Below are 6,448 nucleotides of genomic sequence, written 5' to 3' on the forward strand. Positions count from 1 at the left end.
ATTACTAAACAGCCCTCCCTAACTTTTACCACATGAGACTACTTAAATATACTGTTAGAGTGTGACTTTGTTAAACATGGTTTAATGTAATTCACCTGTCAGAACAACAGAAGGTTAACAAAGTTCTTAGGTTAGTCTAAACTACTAAAGATAACATTTAAGAGGTAAATGGAATTCATAATATCACCTCTTATTTATTGAGCAATATTTTAATATGAAAATTTTATATATAAAAATAGTATTTTAGGTACCTTTTCATTCTGTTTATAAATGTGTATTTGAATGGCTCTGTATATTATATTTACACTTTCATGTGTGAATGTTACCCATATTTCAGATCACTGCATTTTATTCTCTTAATAATGTTTTTACAGCTGTTATCTTATTTTCCAAAGATAAATGTATTTTGGCATAGAAATCTATCTAGTTGAATTGTTTTGACTTCTAATAACTCTTACGAAAGAGGAATTAATAATTTTTTAAAGCAAGTATACAGGAAAATAAAAGACATTATTTTTTTCTAACAAAAACAGTTATGAGTTCAAGAAGAAAATGCTAATCTAGTTTCTGTATGTCAGCTTGTCTCCATAGAAGTAAAAGCCTATTCTACGTCATTATTACTTTCATTCTAATGACTTTGATGTGTTAGATTTGGACAGAATTTAAGTCAAGTCTCACTTCCAAGTCAAATGTAATGTCTATCTTCAAATATAATATGCCATGAAATTGTTGTCCTATCTTTGAAAAAAATTAAAATCATTTTGTGTGCCACTTCAGATAAAAGTTCAAGAATCCTTCAACTGTCCAAATTCTGTTATCAACATCACTGAAAGTAGTGCCCAAAGAAAGCATTTTCTAAACTTTAGAATCTAAAGGAAAAGAGGAGATTGCTAGTCACAGAAAAACAGAACTCTAATTCAAAAAAAGTCCGTTTTTAAGAGGATACTCTTTTTGCCTATCATGTTTCCAAAGAGTTCCGAACTAATAGTTTGTCTCAAACAGCTAGATAAGTTTTCAAATAATATAGTAAAAGCTAAAACCAATGCAGAATTAAAATGGGCTCTAAATTCTGTTTTCAACTGGTACTTAGAATGTATTTATGAGGTAGGATCCTTTGCTTGAAAGAATCCACAGAAAAGCCCATTAACTTGGCAGTTTCACGCATAAAGATATGAATAACTTCTGCCTTAAATTTGGCAGCCTGCCCTGGTTTGGGTCAGATTTTAGTCTTGAACACAAAGAGTATTTGACTAAGCAAAGAAACACCTCAATCTAGTAGAAAACAACTTTTTGTAATGCTAAAATGTGTTAAATTTGCCTGAGGATATCAATTGATACCTCACTGATTTTGTTTTCATTGAAGTATGACATAACTGCTTTTCGGAGGGAGCTTTTGAAAGATGTTTTCAATTTCTCTCAATCCGTTGAGTCACCCAGAATGAATTTAAAATCCAGGGAGTGGGGATGCATTGCCTTAGTTTTGATAAGCTTTAATTGAATGTGTGCAATATCAAAATCTCTATAAATTATAAGCTGAATAAAGACATTTCCTGATGAAGCCGATAAGTATCTCAGTGCTTCGTTGTTATGGTCAGATTTTCAAATTTGACTTTACTCTTTTTTGGCATAATTCATTAAGAATCTTCCCAGCCAGGGTGCTTGTACACATTTGTGGTTCTATTTAGATCACTTAGGGACAGTCGTAAAAGTTTGGGATGTGTTGCCTTTGATGTAAGTAGTAGCTTGTTGCCAGAACATGAGCCATATGGTGCAGTCCCAAATACAACAGTGTTATCCAAAGAAAGTGTTTGCTTATTTCTTAGAGTTTCTGGCAAATTTATAGCGTTACTAATGAGTTTGGCACAATTGGATGGGAGCGTATATACGAAGGTCTTAATTGAGGACTCTAATTTATTCCATTTAGATATTTCTACTTAAGCCCTTCAAAGGCAAGGTGCTCTTAAAAAATACCTGCGGTGCTGGTACTCGCACTAGTACTTAATTTGGAAGGATATCCTAGTTAAAAAAAATTTTGACAAAAGTATTTTGCACAGCAGTTTATCCAAATATTTGGTAAACTTATTTTATATTCCTATGTTAGTTTTCTTGAATATGCAATTATTGTATATGCTAAAATAAGGATAAGGGATAGAGTTGAGTTTTCAGAGAACATGAAATACCGCAAATATTGGTTACCATACTTGGCGATTTTTCTGCAGAGTTGTCAGTACTTTTTGAGGAAGTTTTAGAAGAAAACCTCACATATACCTTTAGTTTCAAATATGGTAAAAAAGAGACTGCTAATCAGCCATTATTGACATTTTCACAGCTTATATGATTAAAGGGAGTGAAATAAGACTAATATTTTTTCACTTTAGATTTCATAATTAGACAAGTTGAATTAAGTTTAAAAAATCAGTTTGAAGTTTAAAGTTATTTTGACCACACAAGATTGTTCTCTTTAAAGATTTTAAATGCTTACAGCCTTTTATTTAAGCTAAAAACCTATTTACTTTGCGATTATTATCCTTTGATCCTAGTATTTAGTATCCAAATTAGTCTTTTTTCTTCTTAAAGGCATGCACTTAAGAGACCAATAATAGATGATGCATGCAGGCAGCAGGATAGTGTTTCTTTCCATTATGTAGTTGCTTACACACAGTGTTGGAGCAGAGAAATGTTATTAGTTTTTCAAATTATATGTTCATTTCACCACAAAGTGCCCATTTTTATATGCATTTGAGGATTATTTTTAAAATAAGTTCATGTTGGAAAGCGATTTCAGTAATATAGTCAAAATATATTGTTTTGTTGGCATCTTGACAAGCATCTTGAGATTTCTCGGGTTTTTTATTTTACTGTATTCTTTACCACTGAAAATGGTTTAAAGTTCATTCTTTTTTGTTTATATATTTTTTTACCTAGGTGTTTACAATGTTGAGGCTTTCGGTCAGTTTTTGCTGCGTTTTGTTTTTTTTTTTAATATTTTGGGATGGATGTCTGTGTGTTAATGTTTACCAGTTTTGGCTTTATTTTGTTTTGTTTTGGAAGAAATCTGCTAGTGTTATTGATGTTGTAAAATGTAATAGAAAATGTATATGCTCAAAACTTCAGTAGGAACTTTTAAAGAAATTATTTGTGTAGCTTAGTAGGAGGTTCAGGTTAGTGACCATAAAATTAAGTTACGTGACATAAAAAACTTTCAAATGGTACAGTGTCAAGTTCTTGTAGCGTTATTTTTATGCTAAAGTAAGATATGTGAGTAATTTTAAGTACTTAATAAAAAGTTTAGTACTCTACAAATAGATTTTTTTTAAATATCTTTTGTTCAGATGTGGCTGTAAAGCAAAGATAATTGATTTCATTTCAGTGTTCAACTGCATTTTTAACTTTAGGTTGGTGGAAATAATTATTTGAGGAAATCTGTGGTGGTGGGGTGGGAGAGAGTTTATTTACCAAAATAATAAGGTAATAAGGCTCTGGCACAAGTAAAGGTATCTTGGAGGAGGGCTGTAATACTGTGCTTGGAATAACAAGGTTCTGTCCAGCGTCTTAAGTATTTTCATTCACTTCATCCTTTCATAACTGCCCTTATGATAATGTAGTCTAACCTATTAAGCAGCTTGGTCACCTTGCTATGAACCATATCATAGCAAGTCTCTAGCGTTGAGATTTCTTGAGCACCTAGTTTGTAACATATGCTTTTCCTATTCTTTTTAGTTTAAAATAATCCAGATTACTAATGCATTTCAGTGATGTTGAATTAGTCCACAATTTTAACCTTACCAAATTAAAAACAAATTTAAAAATCATGAAGATGAGTATTGCCCTCCACCCTCCCTTCAGAAAAAGTGTTAGCTGAACTTCCCTCAACTGCACAGAAAGCAAAGGGAATTTTAGTAAATGTGTGTTTCTTCTTTCAAACGTGTAAAATGTTTATTTCCATTCTACTGCCTCCAAAAGAGGCATTTTAGAAAGTGTTCAGTAGTGACTTCTGTTAAATGCCATTCATACTTTTACAATTTGTGTGTGTGTGAATCTTGCTTTAAACTTGAGTAGAAATTCGTACAAAATTGTCTAAGACCTTTGAGAAAAGATAATGAAGCTGCAGTGATTAAACCAAGCTGGTTTCAAAAAAGTTTATTTAGACATTACTTGGCTGTTATATTTTCCTTTTAAAACTGCAATAATTTATATATTTGTATTGCTCTGCTTTGGAACTGTAACTACATATGCTTGTCTACTATTTTTAATTTTACAACAATAAAATAAATATTTTATTATCTGCTAGCTTCAGTGGATATTTTTGTGTCCGTATATTTTCTTTAAATTATTGACCTAAATGAAAAGTTTTGTTTTTCACGATTAGGGAGTCTATACTTAGAATTGTTATCTAACAATTTCTTAATTTTTTTGTGAGAATCTTTCTTTGATACTTAATATTCACTCTGTCCCAAGAGTTCAGAAGCAGAAAATAAGATTCCTGTGGCTTTCTAGATGTCTATACAACTTTTTAATTTGGAGTGTACTTTACATACAATAAATACACAGATTTTAAGTGTGTTGTTTGAGTTTTAATAAGTGTATACAACTGTGTAACCATCCCCTCTTTGGGCCCCTTTCTAATCTCTTCACTCTCCATTTCCTTTCCACTGTTCTCATCTCTATCACCGTAATTTGCATTTGCCTGCCTTAGAACTTGACATAAATGTTATTCTACAGGATGTGCTCATTTGCTTCTGGCTTTTTTCACTCAGCCGGCTGCTCTGAAATTCATCTATATTAATGCAAGCTTCAGTAGTTCATTCCCTCTTTTTTAGCTGACTAGTCTTTTGTGTGTATTATAATCTGTTTATCCATTCATCCTGTTGATGGACTTTTGAGTTGTTTCCAGTTTAAGGTTATATGAATAAAGCTGTTGTGAATATTTTTAAGTTGGCTTTTAAAAGGGTATTAAAATAATAAAGTATTCAAAATTACTCATGGTTAGCAGTATGAATCTGAATTTTTTTTAATTATCATTTTTCCCACAAATGATTTTTAAAGTAATTTATATACCTTGTGGTAATAATTTGAAACTAGGAAACAGTTGTTCAAGAGATAAGAGGGAGATTACAAAATAAGGGATGTTTGAGAATTGAAACATTTAATGGGTTGCAAAGAATATTGATCGTCCTTGAAGGTCTCTTCAAAGTCTAACAGTCTAAGACCACTTTGTTCTCCAGAAGAGGCAATGAAGATCAAGAGAGTCTGGTTTGGAGAAAGTACTGGAAAGAGCACCAGACCACAAATGAAGTTGTTCTCCTATTTAGCTTTAACTGCTTTGTGATGTTAAGGGAAATTAATCACTTAAACTTTTCTAAGCCTGAATTCACTAAGCTAGAGCCAACAGTTGGTAAAAATGTAAGCCTTCTGCTTCATCATCTTTGTTCCTGCACAGGTTCTGAGCCTTCTTAAGAATTTTCAAAGTACTTGTAAAATGATTTGTTCGCCCTCATTTTTAAATGTCATTATAGGACCCAGAATTCTCTGTAGGTGTCTTAGAGACTGGTAAGTAGGTGTGAGTATGATGAATAGAAAGGAGGGGGAGCTGCAGGCAGAACGCCTTTTAAATCATTTATATATTGGTGTTCTAAATTATTAATTAAAAGGTTTTAAAAGGTTTTATCTTTGGAATCTGATCTAGATGATGTCTTAGATCCCTTCTAAAGTTCCACACGACTTGCAAGTTTACATCAGTGGATTTTTCTTTGGGGGGTAGGGGCGGCATGTGCTCTGCATCTGAATCCCATTCCAGTGTTCAAATGGCACAGACCACTTTTACCTGTGGAAGCAAAAACTTCACCCAACCTCCCTTGCAACTGGGACACTGCACCCTAATTGGCAAAGCAAAGAAACTGGGTAGGAGAGGATCCACGCTGAGAGCAGCAGCGTCTAACTATCACTAGGGGAAACATCTGGTATATCCAATGGGGACAACAGGTAAGCTCCTAGCATCTGGTGTTGAGTAGCCATTGCTCTGAGAATTTGGCCATGAACCTAGTAGCTGAAGAATCACCTTTGTTGCTGCCTGGTTTCCAAGCTTCCTGGGCAATCTCTACCCATTGAATAAATTCCTTTTCGGCCTAAATCAACCAGTTGCCTTCTCTGGCTTGCAACTGAGAACCCTGTGACACCTCATTTCAGTGCTCTCCCGCTCTGAGATCTTACAGAATTGGTTTCTAAAAGTGAACTGCTGAGAGCCACCACATAGCGGAACTATCCCTCAGGACCACATGGTCTGCCTTGGGTCAGCTGAAACTGATGCAAAGGTTCTAAAGAGAAATTAAATCGTTTGGTAATGTAGATGTCTGTTTTCCTGTTAAAAGTGTTCATTGTTCATAGGTGGGGTGACTTTGGAGCACTTTTCTCTGTCCTCCACGAATTACTGTTAAGTGCTCACAGCTTG

Source organism: Eubalaena glacialis, chromosome 6 (genome assembly GCF_028564815.1).
Source record: "Eubalaena glacialis isolate mEubGla1 chromosome 6, mEubGla1.1.hap2.+ XY, whole genome shotgun sequence".
In the NCBI taxonomy this organism is placed as follows: Eukaryota; Metazoa; Chordata; class Mammalia; order Artiodactyla; family Balaenidae; genus Eubalaena; species Eubalaena glacialis.